The following is an 8,884-nucleotide window of genomic DNA, read 5'->3' on the forward strand; positions in this document are numbered from 1 at the left end:
GAAGTCAATAGAGATAGTAGTTTGTATTCACTTAGGTAATTATGCACATTCCTTAGTCTGCCTTTACCCCTCAATAAATGTGAGATGCTTCTGAGGCTCTGGGCTCACTTGGAGAGAGACTAATCTCAGTGAGACCTCTGAAGCTACATTCATCAGGTCTTCTCGTCGTTTCTTTCGGCACCGACCTGTAACATACAACACGTGCCAGCCCTGCCCTGGGGCACTCTGAGACAGCGATTGACACTGGGTATGTTGGCATATGTCTGTAATCCCAGTTTTGGGAGGCTGAAAAACAGGAAGGATCACTACAAGTCTAATCTGTGTAGTGAGACCCTGTAGACCTTGTAGACCCTGTATACCCTGTACTAAATATATTTTTTAAAGAACAGACCTAGAGCTTTCAGGCATATAATATAATATTTGTTATCATTTAAATATAAAACACCAAAAAAGTCTCATGGGAGGAGGTGGGCCTGGTTGGAAGGGGCAGGTCACAGGGATCATGACTGGGAAAGGTGCCCTTGCTCTTGTCCTCAGCTCCTGCTTTCCCTGCCCTGGTTGCCTTGCAGTGCGCAACTTTCCAGTACAGTGCTGTTCTTTCATGTAATTGGTGCCTTGGAACCACTGACCATGGAATAAATCCACTGAAATCGTGAGTGAAAATGACCTTGCCCTCCTTTAAATTATGGGTATTGGGTGTTCTGTTTCAGTAACAGGAGAGTAGGTAAGATTTAAAAAAAAATGTACCAGGAGTGAGTATTGCTTTAACTGTATCTGACCATACAGAACATAATGCTTTGGAACTGCTTTTCAAGAGAAGTTTAGGAAGATTTGGATGTGTGGGCCAGAACAGCCCTAAGACCATGTGAGTGGTGTTTGATGTGTCATACTAGTGAGTGAGAGCTTGGAAGCCCCGAATGCTGATAGAAAAGTGGACAATAAAGGCCAAGTTCAGAGGTGTAAGCTGAGAATAAGGACTCTATTGGTAGCTGGACTAGAGGCCTCATGTGTTACGTACTGGCGGAAAAACCATCCACATGTTGCCCATGTTCAAAGACTGTGGGAAAGTGAGACTGGGGGGCTGTCCAATTAATCTAGTGAATGAAATTTCAAGGCAGCTCAATGTTCAAACTGTGTCATGGCTACTGCTGGCTGAGAATGAGGAAACAGACTGATATGAAAAGTTTACATCAAAAAAAAATCTGTAAAATTGGAACAGAGGGGAGCATTTTGCTGAATAGATTACTGTATAAAAGAAGGCAGTGGGGCTGGGAAGATGGCTCAGTAGAATAAGCACTTCCCTGGCAAGCACAAGGGCCTGAGTTCAATCCCCAGTTCAACCAAAAAGTAAAAATAAAAATAAAATAAAAGAAGCCGGTACTTCATGCAGAGAAAAGAAGAAAAATGAACTTGAGGGTATCTCAGGAACCAGGGAGACCTCACCAATGCAGGCTCAGATGTGCAATTATATGTCTTTCATTTGAGAAGAGTCTCCGAGATTCTTGGTCATTCAGAACAACCAATGGAAACACGCTCCTAAATTCGGCCATCCAGGCACTCAGAAACCACTGCAGCCACCCTCCAAGGGAATAAGGCTACTGCTCAAGCTGGTGGCCAACCTTGTTATCATCCACAGAATAATTTTTTTTAGGCATTCAGAATTTAAGCAGGAAAAAAAAAAAAAGAATGCAAGTAGTTTGGGATCACAAAAGCTTCCATTTAGATTTAGAAGAGGCCTAGGAAGCCAGGCCAAAACATGTGACAGTGTCACTCTCCCTGTCAGGAGATCCTGAGAGAACAGTGCATGAAACTGTGAAAGTGAACGCAAAGGTGCAGTTAACACCCCAGAAAGTTGGCAACAACAGGTCATGCAGCGAGTGGAGCCAGACAAAGACAGAGGCCATGTCAGCTGCAACAAGGACAGAGAGGACAGATTTATAACCCTCTTATTTTCAAATGATGACATTGAAGATCTCGGAGAGATTTTTGGTGATCTGGTTGAGGTATATCTGGTCAAAGCTTGAAAGCAGATCTATTTATGAAACATAATCACTGGAGGCTTCTAAACACAAAGATAACAAATATTTTTTAAATAAACACTCCCACTTTTAACATGGGGATCCAGACATTAGAGAATGTATAGATAGAATGCAGTTATTTCAATTCTAACAAATACCAGCAATCAAATTAAATACTGACTATAGTTCCAAGTTACTTGCATTTGAACTTTGAAGTGGAATAAATACCTCAGTATTTGTCCTAAGATAACTAATTATTAATCATGTAGGCTGTGACTTAATACTGAAGCTAAAATAGCCTGGGCGAATCAAAATAGATGTCTTCCAATTAGAAACAAATGCAAGTCTTTGACAAACATGATTAGTACAAGTTACATTCAATACAAGAAAGATAATCTGAGATTGTGTAATGCAAACATCTGGATTGAGGGGGATGGCTAACTGGCTGGCTTGAATTGCCCATGTTTAGACAGCTGGATTATATCATATTTAGGGCATTGTCTTCTCACCTCCTTTGGCCTCTGCTTCCCACCAAATAAAAATAAGTTACTTCTCTGAAACAGCACCAGGTCACATTTCTAACACAGATAGCTGGGGCTACACGCTCTCACTTCATTAAGCCACTGACCTGGCTACTGGAGTTCAGCAGGAGGCCGAAAGAGTTACATTTATAATTTCACCATTTGTGGGAATTTAGCAGTGAACACCTCCCCTGGCTTCTGAAAGGATAAAGTCATGTCCTCTCATTTCTGTTCTCTTTCTCTTTGTTCTCTGCTTGGAAAAGGAAACAGTCATCTTGATCGCAAAGTATTTTTTTTTATTTTCAATAATTTAAAGTCCCTGTTTAAAGTTGTATTTTTAAATGTCTTTGTTTTCTACTATTCTTACTTGAGCAATGATATTTTCTTTAGGATTTTGCATGGTAAATAAGTTAAAAAGAGACAAAATGTTCCTTGTTTATTTACCAGAATTTTCTTTATAGCACTGTTCATTGTAATGAAAAAGTAGAAGTAGTGAAAACATCTGATGATAAGGTTTAGTTAAATAGATCATAGAAGAACCGTAGCTACAAACTTTGGACCTATTTAAAAAATTGGAATTTCAAAGAAACATATAATGTCATAAAAAATATTCATAATAAAATTAGAGTGATGTACATGGAAAGATTATTCCAGGGCGAAAATGGAATAGTTTACTTTAGATAAATTTTCAATGTGTCTTACTAGTGTTGGTGTTTTGAGACTTAACACTTTATTCGCAGTTTTAAGGGAGTAGAAATTTATTTATTTGGGTGTTTTGTTTTGTTTTGTTTGAGATAAGGTCTTACTATGTAGTTCAGGCTGGCCTTGAACTCATTGTGTTGCTCAGGCTGGTCTTAGCTCCTTGCGATCCCCCTGCCTCAGCCTCCTGAATGCTGGGATTATAGGCATGTGCCACCAGGCCCACAGAGGGTGGACATTTACTATGACTATGGTATTCACCTTTGGGAAGTGAATAGGGTGAGGGTAGAACTCTCGTAGTTAAACACGGGGGGTTGATAAGAAGATAGAGACGACAGGAGACCCACATTCACACACACGTGTTTCCTCCGTCTCTCTTGCTATGTGGCATGGGCCTTTGAACTTCTATAACTGTGGGCTACATAAACCTCTTCTCTCCAAATTTATCCAGCTTTATGTACTTCATTATAGTTATAAAATGGCTCAATATAATGAGATAGAGAATTAGAAATGGTAAAGCATGAAGGATAGTTAGAGTTTGATATGACCAGCTGAAGAACTGGTGGAAGGAGGGGAAGGTTATATGGGCATGTGCAGTGAAATGAAATTAAGACCAGAAGCCTTGACCTCAGACAGGAAGCTGCTGAAGAGTTCGAAGCTGAGCTGTTAAGGACCTGGGTACAGTAGTGAGGCTGAGGAGGACAGTGATGCAGGCAGTGAGTTGCTCACATTGCACTGACAATGATGCTGGGGTAGAGAAGGTGGTGGCCCAGGGTAATGCTGGGGAGCCCCAGTGGTCATATGTGATGGGTGTCAGGGGAAGAAAAAAAAGAAGACATGGCCTCTATGTTTGCTTAGAAAGCCAAAATGTTCTGAACAACATCTACCCACTCTCACTGACATAATTAGCTTCTCATTGGTCCTGAAAGAACAGGCAAACTTCAGCCATAATAGTGTCACCCCCATGGTTTTGGCCTGACTCATGTACTTCTACTATTGTTTACTTCCTTAAATTACTCACATTTTAAGTGCAAGAAATACTGTTTTTACTTATTGCCATTAGTGGGAAATTTATTTTTAAATAGTAACTCATTTATTATTATAAATGGAAAATGCTATTTCATTTGACACAAACTGGAAATGTTGATAAAATTAAAAACTGTAAAATGAAAACTTTGTTGTTGAATTCTTATGTGCTAAGCACTCTGAAGCTGAGTTCTACTTCTTGTTATCAGTGAAAGCTGAGCCTGGTAGCCAATGCTTATGATGTAAACGCACTAAACAGAAACTTTCCTCATCATGAAATCCGAAGGACTAGAAGAGAATTGAAAAGGGAATGACTTTCTCCACATAGAACAAAATGTCATTCGTGTGTCACCTAAAAATCCCCATAAAGTCACGTCTCAAAGTTAAAACACTCATTCTAGGGATAGATGGTTTTCTTCATCTGGAGGGTTGGGGACTCCTGCATGTTCAAAACTGTGGGCATGTGGAGGAGACAGCAGATGGGGAGGGAGAAGACAGGGACATAGGAGACCAGCCTGCTGAGCAGACAGCAGCGCTGCAGTGTGGGCCATGTGGCTGATGAATGTACTTCTGATCAGGGTCATAAGACAAATGATAACAAGAAAGAGATCGTAAGACACAGAAGGAGAAAAAACATGGATATCATAAGCTTTGAAAACTGCCCGCGAACAAAAAAGTGGCCTCAAGCAGGGAAGCAACGGTTCCGTGAAGCAAATTCTCTCTGGGATTTGCTAAACATCTCTTCTACTAGAGAAAGAAGAAAACAAACCAGGACTTTGACAGACACCTCTCAATTTGTGTGATTGACTTCTTAGACTCTCACAATTTTTTTCTCTAATGGAAAGGCTGGCTAGACCTCTTTGTGTACTCCATACCACCCTGCGGATGTTTATGTAAATATTCTGTTTTACCCTTACAGCAGCCAGAGGGGATAAGCGATGCTACCAGACTCTTACAGGGAACTGAGACTCCAAGTGCAAAGGGAAAGGGGGAATGAAGAAAGAAAAAGAGGACAGCTAGTTTCTCTTAGTTCATTAAAGAGAAAGTCCTTAATGAACTAAGCTTGGATAAGTTACGAACAGGATAGCTTGGATAATTGTACTGCTAATTTCTACTGGTCTATTGAAGGAAAAGTTAATGCTTATTTTTTTCTTCTTTTTATTTATTTTTTTGGCCAATTTTGCAAGCTTGTATCTGGTAATCCAAACAACTAATTTGAAGACCACAGGATGCAATATAACAACTATTTTGAATTCCTGTCATTTTGTTTAGTGAAATTCTGTATTGTTTCTATTTTTTTTACTGTTTTTATTCTCTTTAAAAAATAAAAAAGCATTTTAAAAAAGAAAGTCTTGTGCTAATATGGCATACATAAGATATCATGCCTGTATCTTCTACTCTGAGTAACTACGGGGAAGATAATAACATGCAATGTATCAACTATTATAACTGTCCCAATAACCTATTTTGAAACTTGATTTCATTGTTCTGTTTATCTCTTTTTCTCTCTAAAATAAAAATAAATAAAGGAAGGAAATGACATAGGGATCGAGCCATTCAAGGCAAATTCATCTACCACACACAGGTCAATGCCTTGGCCACCACCCCTCCAGATTCCAGGTAAGGTGACATGACCTCTGGTGATTTGAATGTACATATTTTAGATCTTCTTCTTTGTGCTCATGAGGACCCCTGTCCTTGTTCAGCATTAGCACAGGGTGGAAGGGAGCAGAAAGCAGAGTCCTTGGCAGCTGAAGATCATGCTGCAAGCAATGATTACACTGTCCTGGGCTCCAACAGCACATGCAGCACTTGGATATGTGGGCTGAAAGCCAATGCCTTCTGCTGCATCCAGATAGTATCCAGAAAGCCTTCTGAGCCATTTGATTTTTGAAACAAGTGTCCCTATGTGCCCTATATCCTTTTCTTTCTAAGAGGTTGTTATTCCAATGTCTTGGTTACTTTTGTTGCTGCAACAAAATACCCAACACCCAAATTAAAGAGGGAAAGGTTTATTTAGCTCACAGCTTGTGGAGGTTTCGGTCCATACACAGCAGGCTCTAAGGCAGACTGGCACATGGCAGAGGAAAGTAGCTCATGGCAGTGGAACACAGCAAATCAGTAAGAGCCAAAGGGAGGAGCAGCAGAGAGCAAGCTTCTCCCTCCTTTATATTATATTCAGACTACCTGTCTCGGGACAGATGCAGCACTCTCACCCATCATCTCAGCCTTGGGCCATGAGTCAATCCCAAACTCTAGAAGCCTACCCCGTGACTGCATGAGGCTTTGGGGAAACATCTAAACACAAACCACAACATAGGAAATGTCTGTGGTCTTGAGGAGTAGACATTAACATCCTCAAATAACATTTATCATGTGTGTACATCATGTTAGCATGGAAAACGGCATTGTCACTTGGCACAGTTGCAATTTAATTAGTGACTTAAATGTTAATAACAGGTAGCATAGTAGCATGTCAAAAGGAGATATGCAAAGTTGATTTGTAATTTTAATCAGCACAGAGGCCCTGAGCTGTTCCCTATGTTCTGGAAGAATTGTTACTCTCCCACAGGCACTATTTAAAATGCCCATGAAGCAAATATAATGTCATTTGATGATGTGCCTTCTGCCTGCCCACATGCCTCTACTAGAAGGCTTTTCCTATTGTCGCTGAAGAAAGGTGCTGCGCAGCTTGGGCACTGAGTCAGTGACACTACCCAAGGTCAGTGAATTAAGTTTAAGATTGGCCACATGCCCAGATCTGACTTCACAGAATCCTGCGTTTCCCCATTTCAGTGGACAAGCGAGCAATCACCAGTGACTGTCTGGGTTGATGCGCAAGTGGAACCAAGAGGAAAAAATCCTAGTTCCAGGCTTCAGACATGTCTGGTCTTGTGCAATATATTGCATATCACTACTCCAGAATGAAAAACATTAGTCATGGAGCTGGGGAGATGGCTCAGTGGAATAAGGGCCTCTCTGGCAAGTGCAAAGGCCTGAGTTCAATCCCCTGTTCTGCAAAAAAAAAAAGAAAAAAGAAAAAAGGAAAACATTAGTCATGATCTCTCTCCTGCAAAATCAAATAAACATAGAAAGCATACCTATGATTATTTTCCCTGGAGCTTGGGTATTGATGTAGGAAAGCCTAGATGATGCAGTGTTTCAGAGTGAAGCTGAAGTGACAAACAGTACAGTGAAGCCAAAATGACAAATAGGCTGAGTATAAACAAACTGAAGAAAGATCATTCCCAAGCCATCCACTGCAGATGGCCACTGCCTGTCCCACTGAAGGGAATCAAAGAAGTAGGAAACAGCGGACTGGAATTTGGTCCCTCAAACTCCATTGAACACTTAGCCTTATTCTGTCACATTAGCTTTTTGACAATTCAGGCACTGATTTGTCAGTCAGTTCACAAAAAAGCCTCTGGGACACAGATTCTTTGTGAGTTCATGCTGCCTACCACTCATGCTGAATTCAGAAATATGAAAACGTGCTCCTGGACAGCATGTCCCAAGCTGCCTTCAGTGCCTGCCTCCCTTGTTAAGCTGAACACAGAGACTTAGTTCTGTCTCGTTGTCAAGAGAAGGATATCAGAAGTAGATGTGGCTAAGAGGGACCAAAAACACACATAGAAATATTGCCTTGAGAAAGTTTTAACTTTATTTCTCTTTCAAATACATCTAGATCATTCCTGTGCAGAGGAATTAACATAGCAAGCCCTAGACTAATTTCCTTAGAAAAGTGTGCTTCTAAGGCCAGCCCCAACTGGCACCTCGGACCTTTCTTTTTGGGGTCTCTCCAGTCAACAATTAGCTGGCACTGGGGACCAACTAACAGTTTTGCTAGAAAATGTAGAAAAATAGTGCACAATTGTTATTATTTATTTATTTATCTATTTGGTACAGGGTCTCCCTATGCAGCTCAGACTCAGTGATCTTCCTGTCTCAGCCTCCCCAGGGCTGGGATTATAAGCATGCACCACCATGTCCAGGGTGGCCAGCTCGGCACAGCATGCCCTACCTGGGATCAAACGCAGGTCCTTGAGCTTGCTAAGCAAGTGCTTAGGCCACTGAGCTATCTCCCCCACCCTGCACAATTGTTCTTAAAATGTATCAGGGGTCTTAGACCATTTAGCACTGGGCCTGGATTATCTGTTTGCTTTCTTTATTCAGAATTTTGTTAGCTCTCACTGGAGGATGCCCAACAGGATCCATCCCCAGGTAGGCTTGCTGGTGGTATCTCTCCTGCATAGTCCTTAATTACTGGAGAAGAGTAAGCTCCTATGGGAGGCCGCAATCATAAGGAATCCTGTATATGGGTTCCTCCACATCCTGCCTATGTCTTTTTATCCTTCCTTCATTGCTTTATAAATCTTGGCCATAAGCCCCGCTATCTGCTGAGTCTTATGAGTCTGTCTGGTAAAACTCTGAGTTTGCAAGTGGCTTTAGAGTTTGCAACCGTTCTGGACCAGGGAAGCAGGAAGCCTCAGAAAGATCAAGGCTCAGGCTCCTGCTACCGTTTTGTCTGCTATCTTCAAATGGACCTGGATTTCAGGGCCAGGGTGGCTCTTGCTTACACCCATGTTATGACCAGCAGGACAGAGGAAGAAGCAAGAGAGA

This window comes from Octodon degus, unplaced genomic scaffold, assembly GCF_000260255.1.
Source record: "Octodon degus isolate 3935 unplaced genomic scaffold, OctDeg1.0 scaffold00019, whole genome shotgun sequence".
Taxonomy (NCBI): Eukaryota; Metazoa; Chordata; class Mammalia; order Rodentia; family Octodontidae; genus Octodon; species Octodon degus.